Below are 24,686 nucleotides of genomic sequence, written 5' to 3' on the forward strand. Positions count from 1 at the left end.
CAGATAACTACTGAATCATTCAATAACATTAGTCAGAGTCCAATCTGATTTTTTACTGGATTGCACTCATTCGATTTATATGCAGATGAAAATGAGCCCTAATATCTGTGGTGCAGCGAACGCCTTCGCTCATCATAAATTTGTTGACGAGCCCCCGTCTCACCCACTTTGTCTGAACTGGGCAAAAATGGCATGAGAACACCAAAAGACGCAAAATTTTAGCGCAGGCTCGAGTTGTGCCAAAATTACATGACTTTTCACAGCTTTTTATGCCAGAATATTGGATTAAAAGCTTTGATGATTCGGGCCCAAAATGTCTAAAAAGTCAAACAATGAAGGCAAGAACTGTGTCTGGCAGGCACTCATTTAGTGACTACATTAGCAGGTTGCTAGTGAAAACAAGCAATAGTGAGTATGCATGACCACCACTTCATTCAAATAAGGTTTATGAGACACATCTTCATTATTGGATTTTCAAGGGGTGGACCCCTAGTGGTCATGCATCTATTAAATAAGTTGTTAAAATATATTTAAAACCAAAAGATGGCACTATAGGCTTACATTTAAGTAATAGTTACTGCTTTTTTTTTTATCAAATCATGTATGGAGCTGTAATAAAGCCATGTGCATGACCCCATACAGTTTAAGGCTAAGGTTGTGCGACAGTCTAAAAAATCGGATCGGTTTTCATCCAGAAAAGTGGTTTGATTTTTTTTTCTCATCAGCATGTGATCTGTTTTTTTAACTCAGCAATTATTAATAATTTACACGGCCATTTACAGTTTCCTATGCTACAGAATTGCAATGCATCCATAAAAGTCAGATGCCATATTGTACCTCTGTATGGCATCACCCATCCAATTTCAGAGAGAAATTGCTGCATGCTGTTGTTTTTTTCACAGACAGATTCTGTCAGTGAAAAAAAACCCAAAGGGGTTGGCATCCTAACAACAGCACTCCAAATACATCATTCATTTCAGTCTTCAGGGCTTAATATCTCAACGTATTTACCCAACGGATGATGGTTCCTCACAAGATCTGTGGCAAAAGGATCCATAAGTAAATATCCTGACACTGACATGTGGATCGATGAGTATCTTGGCACATGCCAATTATTATGTATACACTTTTTTCTTATCGTTTGCGCTGATCTCTGGTCACCCCTTTTTTCAAATAAGGCTTTGTCCCTCCTATCTCTCGCCGTGTGGCTAAGCAGTACTGTACGGCCACATATGGGGTATTTCCACGTTCAGCAGAAATTGTGTGACAAATTTTGGTGCCATTTTTACCCATTTCCCAGTGTTAAATCTGGGGTTAAAACAAAATTTTAATGGTAAAAATGTAATTATTGTTTCTTTACTACTTGTTTCTTTATAACCCACCCGTAGTGTCAATATGATCACTGCACCCTTAGATGAATTCATTGAGAGATGCAGTTTGTAAAATGGGGTCACTTATGGGGGGTTCTGCTGTTCTGGCACCTCAGGGGCTCCTCCAGTGGGTCATCATGGCACATGCAAACCAGAACAGTAAAATCTGCACTATAATATGGCACTCCTTCCCTTCTGAGCTTTTCATTGTACCTGAAAAGTATTTTCCGATTACATTTAGGGTATTGGTGCACTCAGGAGAAATTGCACAACAAACTATGAGGTTTATTAATTCCTATTAGCCCTCATAAAAATTTAAATTTGGGGCTAAAATAACATTTTATTATTCTTTCTTCACCGCCCAAAATTATGAGAGACACATGTGGTGTCAACATGCTGACTTCAACCCTAAATGAATTCATGGATGGGAGTTTTTTGTAAAACAGGGTTAGTTATGGGGGGTTCTGCTGTTCTGGCACCTCAGAGGCTCTGCCAATTTCACATGGCACCCTCAAACCATTGCAGCAAAATCTGAACTCCAATATGGCGCTTCTTCCCTTCTGAGCTTTCCACTGTGTCTAAAAAAATAGTTTTCGACCACCTATGGGGTATTGGCAAACTCAAGACAAATTTCGTAACAAATAGTACTATTCATTTTCTCCTATTATCTCTTTTATAAATTAAAAACTTGTGTGAATCTAGCCTGAAGGCTAGACATGCTCACTACACCCTTAGATAAATTCCTCAAGGGATCTACATTCCATTTTAGAAACAGCACCACTACTGTAAAATGGTTATGCTTGGTACTGCAGTTCATCCCTTTTCAGCCCATGGATAAAAGTAACACTTTTGATGAGATAAAGTAGATCCCTTTTTCCCTAGTTCTGGAAGCACCTTTGATACAGTATAATAAGAAATTAATATTCTAGTACAGGTGTGCACGTGTGGGAAAGGAGCCATTCTGTCTGAGGCCCAACCATATGGACAGAAAAACTGCTTGTCTGACAGGTTAACTATGTATATGTGAGAGTCATGCACAGAAGAGTAGTGGCAGCAGCTGAGGAGCAGGAACTGGCAAGTACAATTGGTATACTGAGTATAGACTAGACATCTCTGGATGCCTCATACATCAGGAGAATGGGGTCTCGTCATCAGTTCGGCACTCCAGAAAGGAGTATGTGAATTAGACACGTGGCATCCTTGTCTGTGGCTCGACTGTAGTTTATGGGAGTTCTAAATCATTAGGCAGTAAGGAAAGACTCATGATCTATTGTACAGTAGAGCCATGCGCATGACCTCCCCCTCTTTAGGATCTATTTAGAACGTTTTTACGAGGATTTAGAAGCGGATTTTACTGCAAATCCACATAAAAAATGGTTCAAATACTCTGTGAATAAGGTTCCTATTAGTTTTACAGTTAAATGTTCAAAATAGCATGAAAAAAACAGCACTGTATGCAGGGTCGGACTGGGGCACCAGGACAGGAGGGCCCTGGCAGTGCGGCTGATGAGGGCAATCTGGCCTGCTTCTCGGACCCCCAGGCTCCTGGGGGCCTATGGCCAGATTGCCCTCTTCCTGTGCGGTGGGCGGGGAGCGATCCCTCAAGCTCCGCTGCTGACAGTAGGAAAATGGCAGCGGGGCTGCAGGTATCTGTCCTCACCTCTGCTTCCTGCCCGCGCTTCCTCCCTGACACAATCTCGCGCTGCTTGATGACGTCATCATGCAGCGCGAGCCTGTGTGAGGGAGAAAGATGCTGGGCAGGAAGCAGAGGACAATGCTGCGGGGGAGCATGCTGAGAGGTAAGTGTTTTGTTTTTTTTTTAACTAAGACTGGAGATGGGGGGAAATGGGGACAGCAATGGTGATGGATGAGGTGGGCGGAGATGAGGAAGGGCAATGGTGATGGTGGGGGAGATGAGGGAGAGCAATGGTGATGATGGGGGGAGATAAGGGAGAGCAATGGTGATGGAGGAGGCTTGGGGAGAAGAGGGAGAACAATGGTGATGGAGGAGGTGGGGGAAGATATGGCATGGTGATGGAGGAGGTGGGGGAGATATGGCATGGCAATGATGATGGAGGAGGTGGGGGAAGATATGGCATGGCAACGGGGGAGGTGAGGGGAGATATGCATGGCATGATGATGGAGGAGGTGTGGGGAAATATGCATGGCATGGTGATGGAGGAGGTGGGTGAGATATGACATGGCACTGGTGATGAAGGAGGTGGAGGAGATATGGCAATGATGATGGAGCAGGTGGGGCAGATATGGCAATGATGATGGAGCAGGTGGGGGAGACATGGCAATGATGATGGAGCAGGTGGGGGAGATATGGCAATGATGACGGAGGAGGTAGGGGGAGATATGGCAATGCTGATGGAGGAGGTGGTGGTGGGAGATATGGCAATGATGATGGAGGGGGTGGTAGGGGGAGATATGGCAATGATGGAGATGGTGGGGGGAGATATAGCAATGATGATGGAGGAGGTGGGGGAGATATGGCAATAATGATGGAGGAGGTGGGGGAGATATGACAATGTTGGAGAAGGTAGGGGAGAGCAATGATGGAGAAGGTGGGGGAGAGCAATGATGGGGATAGGAGGGAGCATTGATGGAGGAGGTGGGGGGAGAGCAATGATGGGGATGGGGGAGAGCAATGATGGAGGTGGGGGAGAGAAATGATGGGGAATTATCTGAATGCTATATGCTATTAATATCTGGTCTGGTCACGGTGTGGTGGTATTTCTCCCTTGTATGTGGTATTATTCGGTCACTATGCGGTGGTAATATGTGATCTGGTCATGGTGTGGTGGTATTTCTCCCTTGTATGCAGTATTATTCGGTCACTATGTGGTGGTAATATGTGGTCTGGTCATGGTGTGGCAGTATTTCTCCCTTGTATGTGGTACTATTGGTGTTGGTATAGTGGATTGTGTTGTGTATGGCGGTCATTTGTTCTCTCTGATATTAATTAGGAGAAGATTCTTTATTCCCATTAGTGATTAAATACTTGAAACAAGATGCATTCTCCAGGGAAAACAAGTAATCACTTCTCCACAGGAGAAGTGATAAATTATTGATTAGTGGGGATCTGACTGCTGGGACCTGCACCGATTGGTAGAATGTGGAGCTTTTATCCCCATTAGACTGGAGCTCATGTGCGACTTGACCACTGACACATTCATTCCCTCAGTGGCTGTTCTTGTTTTCTCTCTGGAAGCCCCAAAGAGAATGAATGAGGCTGCGGTCAGACGTCCCACCTGCCACTGTATTTTAAAATGGGGATAAGTGTCCTGTCAGGGATAAAACTTCCCCATTCTAGCTGCGTTTCCAATGTTCGGACCCAAACGATCAATAAGTGATCACCGAACCTGTGGATCGCTTCTATCGGTGATAACTTGTTTTAACCAAAGAACCCCTTTAATGCAAACTACTGTAATAGTACATCCCAGTTATGGTGGTGCACAGTAGATGTGCAGGAGCTACCTGTGATTTACAGTCGACGCTCCACTATAACGGGAATATCGGCTAACAGTTATTTGCATATTGCTGTAGGGTGGGCCCTGAGGATTAATTCCTCCTGTGGGCCCCAGACACCCCAGTCCGACACTGACTGTATGCACTATAGGACTTTTTACACTAAAATCAGTCAGAAACTTATTCAAAGAGTATTTAATGCTGTTAGTGATACGGATTTAGAAGAATAATCTATTTCTAAATCCTTGTCAAAGAACTCAATGTGAACATGACATTAGAGTGCTGATGTTGGGAGGAAAGAGTCCTGTAAGTAGAATTTGTACCTATCACACATTTATGGTATATACTTTCAATATGTCACAAATATCACAAAAGGTAATACCCCTTTAATTTTTAGTGTGGCCCCCGAATTGGTTCAGTATGAAAATGTGGCCCTAGGAACAAAAAACTGTGCTCCAGTGTTCTAGTATGAACATATTTATAGGTTTCAAGCGAAAAGAAAATGTTGAAACCAGAAGTGATGACTCAGAGTGAGACCACATAAAAAGCAAAAGTTGAAGTCATTTTAAGGTCTACTGGGAGCGGCTGCCATTCTTATTACGAAGGATGAATCAAGCATTTCGGTCACTGATGCTTCCAAAGTGAATAAAGTCAGAAAAATAAATATTTCCTTCTACCAAATGTGAAATAAATAGTGTTGAGCGAACATACTCGACACTGCTCGGTACTCGCCCGAGCATCTCACTACTCGGGATGTTCGGCGAGCACCGAGCATTTCCGGGTTACTCGGGCGGGAGCTCGGGTCTCCGCCCTGCATGTTTGGTGCTCTTTACAGAGCCAATGAACATGCAGGGATTGCCAGCCAGTCACTGTAATGCCGCAGCCATGTTGTTTGTGGGCATTACAGTGATTGGCTGGCCGCACAGCGTCACCTCGAGTATTTAAAACCGGGCGCCGCCATCTTGGACACAGTCGCTCCGGATCAGACAGTGTAGGGACAGCGCTGCTGATTTAGGGAGAGATATATCCTGCAAAATAGTTAGTGTAGGGTCTGTAAAGGCTGCCAGATCAAACAAACAGTCCTTCTCAGGACTAATATCCATCCCAGGTATATCAGGCAGGCAGGCAGGCTGTATAGGAGACGCAGTGGGTATACCAGCAAACGCTGCATTACAGTCCTGTGTGCTGCTCCTGTTGCTGAAATTGCTGGACTTAGCTCCAGGTCCCGGGGGCCAGGAAAAATCCTTTTTTTTTATCTAAATCCTCTTTTTTTTTTCCTCCTTCACAATGTACAAATACCCATCTTATTAACCTTTTGGTGCCCCCCCCCCCCCCCCAAAAAAAAAAGTGTGCCTCTGATTTTTCAGACACAAATATATCTGTTGAAAATAGTCTGGTGTAGGCCAGAGAAATAGAAGTGTGGTTTTGCAGTTCTATGGGCCATTTGTATCTAAAAAAAACAGTTTGAGTGTGTCGCTCACTGTTCAGCCGCAAATATATATATATTTTAAAAAGCCTGGTATACACCAGTAAATTATTACTGTGGTTTTGATGTTCCACGGTAAAACATCTCTATTATCCTGTTTTTGGCATTTTTTGCTGTATAAAAATAATAATAGTGTCTCCCTGATTTTTCAGACACAAATATATCTGTTGAAAATAGTCTGGTGTAGGCCAGAGAGACAGAAGTGTGCTTTTGCTGTTCCATGGTAAAAAATCTCTATTATCCTGCTTTTTGCATTTTGTGCTGTAAAAAAAAAAAAAATAGTGTCTCCCTGATTTTTCAGACACAAATATATCTGTTGAAAATAGTCTGGTGTAGGCCCGAGAAATACAAGTGTGGTTTTGCAGTTCCACGGTACAAACCTCTGTATTATCCACTTTTGGGCCATTTGTATCTAAAAAAAACAGTTTGAGTGTGTCGCTCACTGTTCAGCCGCAAATATATATATATTTTAAAAAGCCTGGTATACACCAGTAAATTATAACTGTGGTTTTGCTGTTCCACGGTAAAAAATCTCTATTATTCAGGTTTTGGTAGTTTTTTCCGTAAAGAAAAACAGTAGTGTCTCCTGACTGTTGTGACACAAAAATATATCTGTTGAAAATAGTCTTGTGTAGGCCCGACATCCCAGTGTGGTTTCGCAGTTCCACGGATCAAATCGCTGTACTATCCAGTTTTGGGCCTTTGGTATCTAAAAAAAAAGCAGTTTGAGTGTGTCGCTCACTGTTCAGCCGCAAATATCTCTATTTAAAAAAGTGTGGTATACCCCAGTAAACAATAACTGTGGTTTTCCTCTTCCACGGTTCTAATCTACTCTTTATTACCCTTTTTCCATTGATAGTGCAAGTGTAAGCTATTTTACTTCATTTACAATGGGCAAGGCGCGTGGCAAGGGACGTGGAAGTGGACGTTCTGGTGATGGTTCGTGCAGAGGACGGGGCCGTGGCCAAGGTGAAAATGTGCCACAACCAACAGCCACATCTTCTCGCTCCCACTTCTTGACCGAATTACTAGGGAAGCACAGAACAACACCAGTATTGAGAACTGATCAGTGTGAACAGGTTATTAATTGGATAGCAGACAATACTTCCAGTTACCTGGGCACCACCACCTCCGGTCTGTCTTCCACACGGTCAACTCTTAGTAGCCGTGAGTCTCGACCGCATACTCCTCCTCACCCTGATGCTCCTTCCTCCCACCATGCCGAGTGTCGTCAGACAGCAAGTGATCCCACACTTGGACACTCTGAAGAGCTGTTCACTGGTCCATTTCCATATCTGGGCCCCTCGCCTGATACGCTTGAAGTGGTGGAAGAGGAGATCCCATGTTGCGATGCCCAAATATTTGAACAGCCACGGCCACAGGAAGTCGACGTTGGCAATCTCTCACAAGAGGTGGACGATGACGAGACACAATTGCCAGGAAATGAGGAGGAGGATCGTGGTGCGCAAGTGGAAGAGAAGGAGGTGGTGGATGATCTAGTAACTGACCAAACGTGGAAGGAGGACATGCAGAGTGAGGCCAGCAGCACACAGGGGGAGGGAGGCAGAGTACCCCAACAGGCAGGAAGAAGCAGTGTGGTGGCCGCAGACAGAAGGCAGGCAACCGTTCCCCGTAACACCAACACGAGGGACGTTGCCAGTACAAGCGGTAGGTCTTCCAGAGTCTGGAATTTTTTTAAAGACTCTGCTGATAACCCCAAAAAGGCCATATGTTCCACCTGCCATGCCAGCATCAGTAGGGGTGACAAAACTACCAGCCTGACCACCACCAGCATGATCAGGCACATGGCAGCAAAGCACCCGACTTTGTGGGGCGAAACCCAGGGTCCACGACCAGTGTCAGCGGGTGTCACCACTGCTTCTTCCACTGTTGTGTGTGCAATAGAACCCCCTGTTGTGTGTGCAAGGCAATCTCCTGTCCATACTGCATGTAAAGATGCCCCCTCCTCTCAGTCTTCACTTGTTATGGCAGTTTCTCAAGAAACAGCATCAACGTCCACGTCCACGTCCCACCGCAGCGTTCAATTGTCCATATCCCAGACCTTTGAACGAAAGTGGAAATTCGCAGCTAACGCCCCACAGGCCACAGTCCTAAATTCGCACATTTCACGACTGCTTGCATTGGAAATGCTGCCTTTTAGGCTGGTGGAGACGGAATCCTTTCGCAATCTTATGGCGGTGGCTGTCCCTCGGTACTCGGTCCCCAGCCGACACTATTTTGCCCGGTGTGCCATCCCCGCACTACACAAGCACGTGTCCCAAAGCATCTGCCGTGCCCTCAACAACGCAGTTACTGGGAGAGTCCACCTGACAACGGACACGTGGACAAGTGCTTGTGGCCAGGGACGATACATCTCTCTGACGGCACACTGGGTAAACATAGTGGAAGCCGGGACCCAGTCGGACCTTGGGACGGAACACATCCTCCCCACACCGAGGATTGCGGGCCCTATGTCAGTAAGAGTTGCACCCACAGTGTACAGCTCCTGCGCATCCTCCTCCTCCTCCTCCTCATGTTCAGCCTCCATCTCAGATATCACCACATCAGTTACAAGCTGGAAGCATTGCAGTACTGCCTCCGCCAAGCGGCAACAGGCTGTGCTGAAACTCATAAGCTTAGGTGATAAACCTCACACTGCTTGTGAGTTGTGGACAGCTGTGAAAGAGCAGGCAGATCTGTGGCTGAGACCGCTGAACCTACATCCCGGCATGGTCGTGTGTGACAATGGCCGTAACCTGGTGGCGGCTCTGAGGCGAGGTGAGATCACACACGTACCATGCCTGGCTCATGTGCTTAACCTCGTGGTTCAGCGGTTTCTTAAATCGAACCCCGAGTTGCCAGATCTGCTCGTGAAAGTACGCCGCCTGTCAGCTCATTTTCGCAAGTCGGCTACAGCTTCCGCCGCCCTTGCTGTGTTGCAGCAGCGTTTGCAGCTTCCGGCACACTGACTGGTGTGTGATGTCCCCACACGTTGGAGCTCTACCCTCCACATGTTGCAAAGGATTTGTGAGCAGAAGAGAGCAGTTGTGGAGTACCAGCTGCAACAAGGCCGTCGATATTCAGGTCAGACTCCACACATAAGACCTCAGGAGTGGACCTGGATGTCTGACATATGTACCATCCTGACAAACTTTGAGGAGGCCACCAAGATGGTGAGTGGCGATGACGCCATCATTAGTGTCAGCATCCCACTTGTCTGTCTTTTGCAACGCTCTCTGCAGAGAATTAAAGAGGAGGCATTGCAGCCAGAGTATGATGAGATGGATCAAGAAGCCGTAGCAGGCGATTACACACAGCCCAGCCTCATCTCACTCCAACGTGCATTGGGGGACAATGAGGGAGAGGAGGAGGAGGAGGAGGAAGAACAGGAGCTGCTATCATGCGTTGTAGACGGTAGTACCTGTACAAGTGTCATACCGTCGGTTCAGCGTGGGTGGCCTGAGGACAGGGGGGAGGAGGAAGAGGAGGAGAAGGAGGAGGAGAGCATGGTCAGTCGTCATCTTGGTGAGGACACGGAAATCTTGCCCGTTACCAGTCTGGCACGCATGGCTGACTTTATGTTACGCTGCCTTAACCGAGACCCTCGCGTTGTCAAAATGTTGGGTGACAGTCATTACTGGTTGGTGACACTTGTAGACCCCCGCTACAAGGAGAACTTTCACTCTCTTATTCCTGAGGTGGAGAGGTCTACAAAAATGGGGCAATACCAGAAGGCCCTTGCTGCAGAACTCTTAAAAAAATTCCCATCTGAACACGCTAGCGGCAGAGGTCACAGTTCGTTGCCCAACCAAGGTGTACAGGCGAGAGAGATGCAACTCCAATCCAGTAGAGGCAGGGGAACACTGTCAACGTTCTGGGACAGTTTTCTGACACCCGCCCAGCTTACAGGCCCTGAGGCGCGGGGTACTCTCACAAGGAGTGGAAAGTTTCAAAAGATGGTGAGGGAGTACCTTGCCGATCGTACCAGCGTCCTCCGTGATTCCTCTGTGCCTTTTAATTATTGGGTATCCAAGCTGGACACTTGGAATGAACTCGCTCTGTACGCCTTGGAGGTCCTGGCCTGCCCTGCCGCTAGCGTGCTATCGGAGCATGTTTTTAGTGCCGCTGGGGGAGTTATAACTGATAAGCGCACTCGCCTGTCAACTGACAATGCTGACAAGCTGACCCTTATCAAAATGAACAAGGGCTGGATTGGGCCAGACTTCTCATCACCACCAAATGACAGCAGAGTAACATAAAGTCAAATCCACTGTGTTATTTCGGGGGGTGTATTCACATACACCGCTTCACACCCACACATGGGTATACGCTTCCTCGTTTCGGCTGTTTAATCTTCTTCTCCTTTTCCTCAGCCTCCACCACCACTATACCACCAGGGTGCCAGCATTGCAAGTTCCTCCGTCCTAATTTTTGGCAGCTTTTGCTGGGAAAGCATAAGCAAATACCATGGGACACCCACTCCCCAATAATGGGACTTATGTTTGTAATATGCTGTACTGCATGGTTCTTGTAAGGGGCATTGCAAGTTGCTACGTCCTAATTTTTGGCAGCTTTTGCTGGGAAAGCATAAGCAAATACTATGGGAGACCCACTCCCCAATAATGGGACTTATGTTTGTAATATGCTGTACTGCATGGCTCTTGTAAGGGGCATTGCAAGTTGCTCCGTCCTAATTTTTGGCTGCTTTTGCTGGGAAAGCATAAGCAAATACCATGGGACACCCACTCCCCAATAATGGGACTTATGTTTGTAATATGCTGTACTGCATGGCTCTTGTAAGGGGCATTGCAAGTTGCTCTGTCCTAATTTTTGGCAGCTTTTGCTGGGAAAGCATAAGCAAATACTATGGGAGACCCACTCCCCAATAATGGGACTTATGTTTATAATATGCTGTACTGCATGGCTCTTGTAAGGGGCATTGCAAGTTGCTCCGTCCTAATTTTTGGCAGCTTTTGCTTGCAAGGCATAAGCAAATACTATGGGACACCCACTCCCCAATAATGGGACTTATGTTTGTAATATGCTGTACTGCATGGCTCTTGTAAGGGTCATTGCAAGTTGCTCCGTCCTAATTTTTGGCAGCTTTTGCTGGGAAAGCATAAGCAAATACTATGGGAGACCCACTCCTCAATAATGGGACTTATGTTTGTAATATGCTGTACTGCATGGCTCTTGTAAGGGGCATTGCAAGTTGCTCCGTCCTAATTTTTGGCAGCTTTTGCTTGCAAGGCATAAGCAAATACTATGGGACACCCACTCCCCAATAATGGGACTTATGTTTGTAATATGCTGTACTGCATGTGACGCGCCCCCTGGGCCGTGTGTACATGTGTGTGGGATACCCGGTGCCGGGTCTCTGGGGTCTGTAGTCTCCGTGGCGGTGACCCGGTCCCGTGGCTCAGGCTGGTCAAACCAGTGGCAGTCTTTCTTAGGTTTTGAGGTTAATTGTCCGACTGCGCCACCCGTGGATTGCGGTCAGGGAGTACCACCGCTGCGAGGCAGACCGCTGAGGCTGGTGTTGTGTGCGCAGCATAGAATGGGATAACTCCCCTCGGGAGGAGTATAGCCTCAGGGCAGTGAGTGTGGATGATGGGGGTGATGGTGCACGAGCGCAGCAGGAACGACTCAGAGTCTTTGCAGTGCAGTTCAGGGTCTTTACTGATGATTATAAGGTAGACCCTCCCGGGAGTACTGGCTAGCATAAGAGGCCTGGTCAGTCTGTGAGCAAGCAGGAGTTCCCCTGGCCAGGTGGAGTTGTAGGCCTCCCCGTCTGTCTGCACTCTTCCTGGCTACCTTGCTGTAAGCGGGTAGAAGTAGCCCACATCCCTGAGTGTACCGTGTAGTGCTCACCCGTATGGCTGGTGACTTGGGGCCTTCTGTTAGCCTCCGCTCGACGACGGCGGTGCTGGTCCCTTGCTTGTGACTGAGCCTCCGGGCTTCTATGGCCAGAGGACCTGAAATCCCCTGCCGGCTGGTTTCTGCTGCTGGATATATAAGTCCTCACAGCTTCGGACTCCTGTGTCCGGTTCCTATTGTCTTCTGCCAGGGCGAGCTCTGCTCAGCTTCCAGCCCCTGGTCTTTAGCTCCTAGCTCCTACAGAGCTCCTTGCTGTTACTTTCCCTTGCTCTCACTCTGACTCTGACTGTTCTCTGACTCACTCAACCCCGCCCCAGATCCAGTTTATAAGGACAGAATTCTCCCCTCCCAGGACTGGGGCAGGAGGATGTTGCATGTTTAAGGGATCCTGACCAGGAAACCTCCCACTTGCTCTCCGACGTAATATCTCTATTACTGTGGTGACCAGACCCCTGGGGTGCCACACATGGCTCTTGTAAGGGGCATTGCAGTTCCTCATAATTTTTGGAAAGCCTTCCTTTCACTGCTTAGGCCAACAGTGCACGGGAGACCCAGTTGCTATAAATCGAAAAAAAGGTTTAGTTAACGCCCTCTGACCTCCATGTCATTTCCAAGGCGCATTGGAGTGGCTCGAAATTTTTGGTAGGCATTGCACTCACTGTATGCCCTATAACTGTGTAGCCGAACCGCTACTTTTGTTACAGAAACATATCCTACAAGACATATCTGGTTGACTGGCCTGATATTGATGTGAATGGTCCCTGTTCCTCCTGCTCTTTCTCCTTTGCCACCACCTCATCCATCATTTATCACCTGAAGCTTTGTTTTAATGGGAGTCATAGAACTGGGATAGTAGCAGGAAAATATCCAGCAATCCTCGTAGGAGGTAGGATATGCGCCAAAACGCGGACCACCTCAGGCCTAGCCGCTACTACATACATGCGCTTGCATTCCAAGAAAACAAAGCAGATGCTAACTTCTATCATCATCATCATGCTCCTCACCTAGGCACTCTCAACTCCCCTGATGGAGAAGCCAGGGCCCACCGGAGGAGTCTGGTTCTCTGGTGGGCTCGTCCAATGCTGCCCTAAAGCAGGCCAGGCTAAGAAAAGTGTGGGGGAAGGTGACAGGAGAAATCAGGGCGGCTGGGGACCGAGTATGGACACCTGGCCGCCACCTGGCGGCTGGGGACCGAGCGTGGACACCCGGCCGCCGGGCGGCTGGGGACAGAGTATGGATACCTCGCTGCCGAAGCGGCCATGAGGTTGTGGCCAGCTTCGGCCTCCTCCAAACTAAAAGGCCCCATTTCAAGTGAAATCTAGCAGTATGGTATTGCAGCCTGCGGGTGGGTGGGTGGTTGGCTGCATATTTTCGCTTGCATTGCAAGGAATGGGGGAGGTACAATTGAACACTGCCCTGGGACAAGGACTTGCACGGGGATAGTTGCAAGTCTGCATCTTCTGATGCGGCAAGGATCACTTCTGATGGGCACACTTTTAGACAGTGACCTGGGGGTCAGAGATGCTTCCAGGGGTTTTCCCCATGCTGATCCCTTGTCTTTTCAGCACTGTATGCATGTGTCACACAGCACATGGCCAGATAAGGTTGTAAAATGTTAAAATGACATTTCCCGGTGAACGCATTTGTCACGGTTGAAAGCAATACAAAAGTGCAAAAACGCATGAAAAATGCTACTTGTGAACATAGCCCAAGGTGTGGAGGAGTATTTTTGGTTTTGGTTATTTATTTTACCTTATACACAAGTTTTTACCCTGGAAAGGAAATTCCTTAACATATTTCACAGGAAAACCGTTTCAGTTTCGTTTTTGAACGTTTTATTGTGAGCCCGCAAAAGTGGCTTAATACCTCTGACCACGTTGTTGACAGCAGTGACCTGGGGGTCAGAAATGCTTCCAGGGGCGATCCCCATGCTGCCCCCATGTCTTTTGAGCACTGTCACTATCGTTTTGGGCACTTTTTAGGCTTTCTACAGACTGCCGGGGGTGCTGCCGCAAAAATGCTCGGGTCTCTCATAGAGTAACATTGGACTCGTTGCTCGGGTCGAGCACCCGAGTATCACGGTAAGCTCGGCCCGAGCTTCGAGCACCCGAGCATTTTAGTGATCGCTCAACACTATCAGTCGTCATCTTGGTGAGGACACGGAAGTCTTGCCCGTTACCAGTCTGGCACCCATGGCTGACTTTATGTTACGCTGCCTTAACCGTGTCAAAATGTTGGGTGACAGTCATTACTGGTTGATGACACTTTTAGACCCCCTCTACAAGGAGAACTTTCACTCTCTTATTCCTGAGTTGGAGAGGTCTACAAAAATGGGGCAGTACCAGGAGGTCCTTGCTGCAGAACTATTAAAAAAATTCCCATCTGAACATGGTAGCGGCAGAGGTCACAGTTCGCTGCCCAACTAAGGCATACAGGCGAGAGAGACGCAACTCCAATCCAGCAGAGGCAGGGGAACACTGTCAATGTTCTAGGACAGTTTTCTGAGACCTGCCCAGCTTACAGGCCCTGAGGCGCAGGGTACTCTCACAAGGAGTGGAAAGTTTCAAAAGATGGTGAGGGAGTACCAGCGTCCTCCGTGATTCCTCTGTGCCTTTTAATTATTGGGTATCCAAGCTGGACACTTGGAATGAACTCACTCTGTATGCCTTGGAGGTCCTGGCCTGCCCTGCCGCTAGCGTGTTATCGGAGCGTGTTTTTAGTGCCGCTGTGGGAATTATAACTGATAAGCGCACTCGCCTGTCAACTGACAATGCTGACAAGCTGACCCTTATCAAAATGAACAAGGGTTGGATTGGGCCAGACTTCTCATCACCACCAAATGACAGCAGAGTAAAATAAAGTCAAATCCACTGTGTTATTTCGGGAGGTGTATTCCCATGCATCGCTTCACACCCACACATGGGTATACGCTTCCTCATTTCGGCTGTTTTTTGCTCTTCTCCTTATCCTCAGCCTCCACGACCACTATACCACCAGGGTGACCGTGGTCCATGTTGCCAGCATTGCAAGTTCCTCTGTCCTAATTTTTGGCAGCTTTTGCTTGGAAGGCATAGGCAAAGACTATGGGAGACCCACTCTCCAATAATGGGAATAATGTTTTTAATATGCTGTACTGCATGGCTCTTGTAAGGGGCATTAAAATCGTCTTGTTAAGCTACTGTGACCTCCACGTCTCTTCCAAGGGTCGTTAATATTGTCTTTTTATTCCACTGCGACCTCCACCACTCTTCCAAGGGGCATTAAAAGTGTCTTGTTAAGCTACTGTGACCTCCACGTCTCTTCCACAGGGCGTTGATATTGTCTTTTTATTCCACTGTAACCTCCACCACTCTTCCAAGGGGCATTGATATTGTCTTTTTATTCCACTGCGACCTCCACCACTCTTCCAAGGGGCATTAAAACCATCTTGTTAAGCTACTGTGACCTCCACGTCTCTTCCACGGGGCATTGATATTGTCTTTTTATTCCACTGTAACCTCCACCACTGTTCCAAGGGGCATTAAAACTGTCTTGTTAAACCACTCTGAACTCCACGTCTCTTCCAAGGGGCATTAAAACCATCTTGTTAAGCTACTGTGACCTCCACATCTCTTCCAAGGGGCATTAAAACTGTCTTGTTAAACCACTCTGAACTCCACGTCTCTTCTAAGGAGCATTAAAACCGTCTTGTTAAACCACTCTGAACTTCACAGCTCTTCCAAGGGGCATTGACATGTTGTTTTTAATTACCTCTAACCTCCCCGACTCTTGCAACGGGCATTGCATTTCCTCCTAATTTTTGTCAGCTTTTGCTTTTCAATGCATAGGCGAACACTAAGGGAGACCCACTCCCCAATAATGGGTAGAAGGTTTTTAATACGCTGTAATCCACGTCTGTTTCAAGGGGCATTGCAGTGCCTAATAATTTTTGGAAAGCCTTCCATTCCCTGCTTAGGCCAACAGTGTACAGGAGACCCAGTTGCTATAAATGGAAAAAACGGTTTAGTTAAGGCCCTCTGACCTCCATGTCACTTCCAAGGGGCATTGGAGTGCCTCGAAATTTTTGGTAGGCATTGCACTCACTGTATGCCTTATAACTGTGTAGCTGAACCACTCCTTTTGGTACGGAAACATATCCTACAAGACATGTGTGGTTGGCTCGCCTGATATTGATGTGAATGGTCCCTGTTCCTCCTGCTCTTTCTCCTTTGCCACCACCTCATCCATCATTCATCACCTGAAGCTTTGTTTTAACGGGAGTCATAGAACTGGGATAGTAGCAGGAAAACATCCAGCAATCCTCGAAGGAGGTAGAATATGCACCAAAACGCTGACCACCTCAGGCCTAGCTGCTACTACATACATGCGCTTGCATTCCAAGGAACAGAAAGCTAAGGAGGTGGATGGCCTCATGATCATGAATAATTTACTCGTTGTGTAGGAGGCCGACCACTGCTGCTGTCTACCTTCTGAACTTTGTGTTGAAGCCTGATTGACCCAGGACCCGCAATCCTCTATGTCTGGAGGACGTGTTGCATCCCAGTGTCCAACTGTGTCCCGGCTTCCACAATATTAACCCAGTGTGAAGGCGTCAGTGAGATGGACCATTCCTGGCCACATTCACTTGTCCACGTGTTTGTGGTTAGGCTGTCCTTCCCACTAAATGCACTGGGGAGGGCACAGGTAATGTTTTGGTATGCGCGCTTGTGTATAAGGCGCACCGGGACAAATAGGGGCGGCTGGGGACCGTTTATGGACACCCGGCCACCCCCATGCGGCTGGGGACTGTGTGTGGGCACCCGGCCGCGGGGCGGCTGGGGACTGAGTATGGACACCCGGCCGCCCCCTGGCGGCTGGGGACCAAGCGTGGACACCCGGCCGCCGGGCGGCTGGGGACTGAGTATGAATACCAGGCTACCGACGCAGCCATGACGTGGTGGCCAGATTCCACCTCCACATGCCTAAAAGGCCCAATTTCAAGTGCAAGCAAGCTAGCAGTATGGTATTGCAGCCTGGGGGGTGGGTGGGTGGCAGGCTGCATACTTGCGCTTGTATTGCAAGTAATGGGGGAGGTACAATTGAACACTGCCCTGGGACAAGGACTTGCACGGGGATAGTTGCAAGTCTGCATCTTCTGATGCGGCAAGGATCACTTCTGATGGGCACACTTTTAGGCAGTGACCTGGGTGTCAGAGATGCTTCCAGGGGTCTTCCCCATGCTGTTCCCATGTGTTTTCAGCACTGTATGCATGTGTCACACAGCACATGGCCAGATAAGGTTGTAAAATGTTAAAATGACATTTCCCGGTGAATGCATTTGTCACGGTTGAAAGCAATACAAACGTGCAAAAACGCATAAAAAATGCTACTTGTGAACATAGCCCAAGGTGTGGAGGAGTATTTTTGTTTTTGGTTATTTATTTTACCTTATACACAAGTCTTTACCCTGGAAAGGATGTTCCTTAACCCCTTTCCGACCTGGTCAGTAATAGTACGCACCAGGTAGGGAAGGCCGGTTCAGCGGGGGCTCCGGCGGTGAGCCCGCACTGAAGCGAGCACATGTCAGCTGATTATTGGAATCGCAATCCACCCGGCTGTTAATATGTTAAATCTCTGACAGTGGCATTTAACTCGCTCTTCCGGGAGTCCTAAGCCCCGCCCATCAGTGACCCCGTCACGTGATCGCGGGTCACCAATGGGTGGGCATGACTACTTAGGGTCTGCAGCAGACGCCTGTGGTTGTCATGTCTCAATTGCTATGAGCGCCACCTAGTGGTCAGCGCTCATAGCAAGTGAGCATTTCTCCTGCATACAAGCGATCTGCTCATCGCTTGTATGCAGTAGAAGCAATCAGACAACTGCTGCTTCTAGTCTCCTCTGGAGACTATAGAAGCAAGCAGAAAGTGTAAAAAAAAGTTTTTAAAAAAATAAAAAAAATAAAAAATATATAAAAGTTTAAGTCACCCCCCTTTCGCCCCATTCAAAATAAAATATATATATATAAAAAAAAAAAACACATACACATATTTGGTATCGCCGCGTTCAGAATCGCCAGATATATCAATATAAAAGAAGAATTAATACAATCAGTAAACGGCGTAACGAGAAAAAAATTTTAAACGCCAGAATTAAGTTTTTTTGGTCGCTACAACTGTGCAATAAAATGCAATAACGGGCGATCAAAACATCGTATCTACCCCAAAATGGTATCAATAAAAACGTCAGCCCGGCACGCAAAAAATAAGCCCTCACCTGGCCCCAGATCCCGAAAAATGGAGAAGCTAAGGGTCTCGGAAAATGGCGTCATTTTTTTTTGTTTTTTTTAGCAAGCTTTGGATTTTTTTTTCACCACTTAAATAAAAAAGAACCTATACATGTTTGGTGTCTATGAACTCGTAACGACCTGGAAAATAATGATGGCAGGTCAGTTTTAGCAATCTGTGAACGTGGTAAAAAAAGGACCCAAAAAACAACTGTGGAATTGCATTTTTTTTGCAGTTTCACTGCACTTGGAATTTTTTTCCCATTTTCCAGCACACGATATGGTAAAACCAGTGATGGTGTTTAAAATTACAACTCGTCCCGCAAAAAATAAGCCCTCACATGGCCATATTGAACGAAAATTAAAAAAGTTCTGGCTCTGGGAAGAAGGGGAGCAAAAAAGGAAAACACAAAAACAGAAAGACCCATGGTCGTTAAGGGGTTAACATATTTCACAGGAAAGCACTTTCACTTTCGTTTTTGAAAGTTTTATTGTGAGCCTGTAAAAGTGGCTTAATACCTCTGACCACGTTGTTGACAGCAGTGACCTGGGGGTCAGAAATGCTTCCAGGGGCGATCCCCATGCTGTCCCCATGTCATTTGAGCACTGTCACTATCGTTTTGGGCACTTTTTAGGCTGTCTACAGACTGCCGGGGGAGCCGCCGCAAAAATGTTCGGGTCTCCCATAGACTAACATTGGGCTCGTTGCTCGGGTCGAGCACCCGAGTCTCACAGTGAGCTCGGCCCGAGCTTCGAGCACCCGAGCATTTTAGTGCTCACTCAACACTAGAAATAAATGATAAATAAATCAACAGAGAAGACAATCATGTCCAGTATAACAATGTCCTTACGTCATAAGCCAGATATCATTGAATATTCAGCCTTTGTCATACTGAAAGGGGTTTTACCATGTCAAGCACTTACGGTATATCCCCAAGATATGGTAGGTGGGGGTCCCTCTTCTCAGAACAAGAGTCTCCTGACTTTGCTCGTGCAAAACTGCTACCTTTGACCAGTTGTTGCATCCATCTATAGAGAGATGACTGCTCTCTATTGTAGTTTATGGGAGTGACGTGCTGAGCTTTCTCTGTAAGGGCGGGTGAAGACGGTCATATTATCGGTCCTAGTGCGATCCAAATCCGACAAAACATCGGACTGCACTTGGACCAATGTTATTCTATGGGGCCATGCCCGTGTCCAATTTTTTTCCTCGGATAGAGTCTGTCCAAGGTAAAAAATTGCTGCATGTCCAAATTTGTGTGGTGTGGTTAACATGTAAGCCACGTTTTTTCCTCAGAACAGTTGTATTATAATGTAAAAATTACTGCATGTCCGAATTTGATCCAATATTTGGATCGTACTTGGCAATGTAAGTCAATGAGTCTGTGGAAATCATCAGACCGTACTTGGATGACATCTGAGGGCAGTCCGATTTCTGCGCACTGACACAATGGAGAAGATAATTTTTTTATCCCTCTTCTCTTCATCTGAGAAAATCGGATCCACTATGCTGACACTCTGATCAGAGTGTCATTTGCATAATCGGTCCGATTCTCTCGAATGAGAGAATCTACGTCAGTCTGCCCAAGCCCTAACTCTCATGAATTTCAAAGGTGAAAGCCGAACTCAAGCACAGACACTTTTTGATTTTAAAATCACTTGCTTCCTCTTCTAAAGCATCAAGATAGGATGGGGCTCCAGGGACAGGAATCCATATTGTGGTGAGCCACAGGGGAGGCGCCAGGTGCTGCGGTGGTCATCAAAGTTATCAGGGCAGAGCTTCTTACATAGAGGAAATCTATAAGTAATACTTAGCTGTAGTACTACTGTCCTGGATTCGAGGCTGCTCCATCACTGACAAGAGGTGCTGGGAGGTGTTACTGTTCCTGACACACAGAATGTGGGGTGGGACAGTCTCACATGACTACGCTGACACAGTTCTGACTATCTCACTGGGCAAATTATTTCACCCACAACATGGGCATATACAGTACAGACCAAAAGTTTGGACACACCTCATTTAAAGATTTTTCTGTATTTTCATGACTATGAAAATTGTACATTCACACTGAAGGCATCAAAACTATGAATTAACACATGTGGAATTATATACTTAACAAAAAAGTGTGAAACAACTGAAAATATGTCTTATATTCTAGGTTCTTCAAAGTAGCCACCTTTTGCTTTGATGACTGCTTTGCACACTCTTGGCATTCTCTTGATGAGCTTCAAAAGGTAGTCACTGGAAATGATTTTCAATTCACAGGTGTGCCCTGTCAGGTTTAATAAGTGGGATTTCTTGCCTTATAAATGGGGTTGGGACCATCAGTTGTGTTGTGCAGAAGTCTGGTGGATACACAGCTGATAGTCCTACTGAATAGACTGTTAGAATTTGTATTATGGCAAGAAAAAAGCAGCTAAGTAAAGAAAAACGAGTGGCCATCATTCCTTTAAGAAATGAAGGTCAGTCAGTGCGAAAAATTGGGAAAGTGTCCCCACGTGCAGTTGCAAAAACCATCAAGCGCTAAAAAGAACCTGGCTCACATGAGGACCGCCCCAGGAAAGGAAGACCAAGAGTCACCTCTGCTTCTGAGGATAAGTTTATCCGAGTCACCAGCCTCAGAAATCGCAGGTTAACAGCAGCTCAGACTAGAGACCAGGTCAATTCCACACAGAGTTCTAGCAGCAGACACATCTCTACAACAACTGTTAAGAGGAGACTTTGTGCAGCATGCCTTGGTAAAATAGCTGTTAGAAAACCACTGCTAAGGACAGGCAACAAGCAGAAGAGACTTGTTTGGGCTAAAGAACACAAGGAATGGACATTAGACCAGTGGAAATCTGTGCTTTGGTCTGATGAGTCCAAATTTGAGATCTTTGGTTCCAACCACCGTGTCTTTGTGCAACGCAGAAAAGGTGAATAGATGGACTCTACATGCCTGGTTCGCACCATGAAGCATGGAGGAGGAGGTGTGATGGTGTGGGGGTGCTTTGCTGGTGACACTGTTGGGGATTTATTCAAAATTGAAGGCAGACTGAACCAGCATGGCTACCACAGCATCTTGCATGCTATTCCATCCGGTTTGCATTTAGTTGGACCATCATTTATTTTTCAACAGGACAATGACCCCAAACACACCTCCAGGCTGTGTAAGGGTTATTTGACCAAGAAGGAGAGTGATGGGGGTACTATGCCAGATGACCTGGCCTCCACAGTCTCCAGACCTGAACCCAATCGAGATGGTTTGGGGTGAGCTGGACCGCAGAGTGAAGGCAAAAGGGCCAATAAGTGCAAAGCATCTCTGGGAACTCCTTCAAGATTGTTGGAAGACCATTTCCAGTGACTACCTCTTGAAGCTCATCAAGAGAATGCCAATAGTGTGCAAAGCAGTCATCAAAGCAAAAGGTGGCTACTTTGAAGAACCTAGAATATAAGACATATTTTCAGTTGTTTCACACTTTTTTGTTAAGTATATAATTCCACATGTGTTAATACATAGTTTTGATGCCTTCAGTGTGAATGTACAATTTTCATAGTCATGAAAATACAGAAAAATCTTTAAATGGGAAGGTGTGTCCAAACTTTTGGTCTGTACTGTACCTTTCCAAGCTATGTTTCTGCCTTTTTATGATTGTACAATGTTATAGTGGGTTGACAGTCCACGCCATCAGAGTTTACCTAAATAAACCACCAACTGGAATGATGAAACAAAATAACCCATAAAGCGCCAGTAATTTTGGTACCCTGTATCTCCACAATGGAGTAGAGAAAAAACGAAAAAAAAATGTTATTATCTACATTCCCACAGCATAATATCAAAGTTTGTTGAAGATCCTCTTTAAGATGCTTTTCATCCTTTCTTTTTTGGAACTGCACATCTCTCATACAGTATAAATAGGAACGCTGCATCCTCTGCGTTAAAGGGAAATTGTATGGTATTGTCCTTTAGGACCCAGCGATGACCTCCCTCCTGCTGCTGATTGACACACCCTTGCCTCTGAGTTAAAAACACTCAGTTTGCTCCAGGGAATCGCCGGTGATACTTCTATGTACCTTTGTGCAGGTTTGGAGCACTAGCAGTCGGCTAGCTTCTTCTCTGGTGCCCTTGGAGGACAGTTGGCGTTACTCCTCTGGTGTCTGCTCAAGCTAAGTTTATCCCCTTTCTTTGTCTACCTTGTTGACTTTAGTTTGTAGCTGGGCCTGACCAGTGCTCTGCCCTCCCCCTCCCTATCTAGGGCCAAGCTCTAGGGACATCCAGGGCTTAGGGTCCTGCTCGGCGATAGGTGTGGAACCTATATAGGGAGGATAGGGTAGGCAGGGTGATATTAGATCTGCCTAGGGGTCTCCACTCCCCCTTTCCCTAGTGTTTGGGCTTCCTCCCCCTCTTCCCTTCGTGTTACACTTAGTCTTTCCCTCACCTTGGTGACAGGTATAGAGAAGGAGAAGCTGAGCAGAAGTCTACATAGGTTTGTTGGAAGACCTTCAGTATATTCAGAATCTTATTCTTTGAAATCCCTGGTGTTTGTATGCATATGAATACAGTCTTACTCGTGACTGATAATTATCTCATCATGTACAGTCATACAGAGAAATCTGTCAATCACTGATTAGGACCGCCCACTGGACTTGAATGCATACAAACACCAGGGATTTCAAAGAATAAAATGAATATTTTGCCACAAAAATATATATCAATCTGATAAGCTCCTCATCCTCTATAATAACTGGTCTACAGATCATGACTTGTTCCCTTTACAGTATCTTTGGAAGATCATTAACAACAGGTCCTCAAAGGGTTAACGTTAGAAATGGGAGAATCGATTTGGAGGAATCTGGTCCATTGGTCAGGTCAGTAATCTGTGACCATTGGACAGTGGACTTGCAAATTGCCTTACCTTCTGCCATTACTGGCTATTCTTTTGATTAGCCGAGCTGGCGCAACGTGATCATTGCAGCGTGACGTACAAATGCAATATCTTGCCAGCCCGACTAATCAAAAGAAGAGCAAGAAATGCTGAGAGATAAGGAGATTCACAGGCCTTCCATTCAGCAATCATAGATTATTGACCTGACAGATGGACTGTAGTCCTGGAAATCCATTTTCCCATCTCTAGTTAGCATATCGTAATTTGGGAATTTTAATAAAATACCATAAACTCTAAATAGAACGGTAAAGATAATTGAAAATTAAAAAAACACCTTTGTTGCCAAAAAAAAGTCACCAATATATTCTTCTTGTATAATTCTTGCATCACAATGGAGATAAAAGAAACAAGCTATAAATTGCAGTGGATAGAATAATTGCATAAATTGGGGAACAAGTTGACCGAAACCACTTGAAATTTTTCCCTATGATTACGTAGAAATGAAAGTAGAAGATTTATTTTAGATTGTTGGTATTTTATTGAAAATAGATTTCTGGCATTGTATTTAAATGTTTTATTGGCTAAAATACATACAGTATATCAAAAGGGAAAACATAGGGGGTTTCTTTGTACATTGGTATCCGCAATGGCAGACTTTTCCAACCTTCTACATAATTGACATCACGCATTTTAAATAAGGTGCTATAGGGGTTTGCAATAGTATTCATGTCATACTCCTGCTGGTCTACAGTAGTTCTACCTATTATCACTGGTGCTCTAAATTGATGAAGGGGGTAATATTAATATACATTATACATGGTGGTCTAAGGCCGAGATAGGTTTAAGGGGTCTTCCAGGTTTGGAATATTGATGGTCTATTATAATAGGTCATCAAAATCACAGTAATGAGGGTCCATCTCTCTGTACTCCAGCAAATCAGCTAATTGAAGGGGCCACACCATTCATGTAAATGCTGGAGCCTCTTCAATGCTTGCCTCACTCGGTCTAGCTGCTCACTATGTACGTAGTCGTGGCGGTGTAAAGTATTGCAGTGTTACCCCATTCCTTTCGGGTTTGGTGAATGACATTAATTAACAGAATTATACAGTATGTTAATCTAATTTAAGTATATAGTAAGTATTATATAGTTTAGGATGGTGAAGGGTTAATGTTTTTTATGAAAAAGCTTATTTTTCTGCCTAACTTGTCAGTATGAATACAAATCTTGCTCTGATCTTCATTCTGTTGCAAATAGAATTGCAGCGTATGTGCTATTGCTCTGTTAAACAGTGTTGGGACTGCTGAAGTGGCTGCCGAGGACCCTGAGTGTATGGCTTTGCTTTCCAAAATT

The 24,686-nt window shown here is 46.0% G+C and overlaps 1 long non-coding RNA gene across 1 annotated transcript in view; it reads left to right on the top strand.

Moving 5' to 3' along the window:
- Positions 1 to 3,074: 3,074 nt before the first annotated feature.
- LOC141264252 (uncharacterized) overlaps positions 3,075 to 24,686 on the top strand; it is a 50,116-nt gene continuing 28,504 nt past the window's right edge. The window contains exon 1 of the long non-coding RNA XR_012319857.1: positions 3,075 to 3,169. This is a non-coding gene — a long non-coding RNA (uncharacterized lncRNA). The remainder of the gene's footprint in view (positions 3,170 to 24,686) is intronic.

This window comes from Phyllobates terribilis, unplaced genomic scaffold (genome assembly GCF_046119375.1).
Source record: "Phyllobates terribilis strain yellow unplaced genomic scaffold, ASM4611937v1 Scaffold_4__5_contigs__length_816908805, whole genome shotgun sequence".
In the NCBI taxonomy this organism is placed as follows: domain Eukaryota; kingdom Metazoa; phylum Chordata; class Amphibia; order Anura; family Dendrobatidae; genus Phyllobates; species Phyllobates terribilis.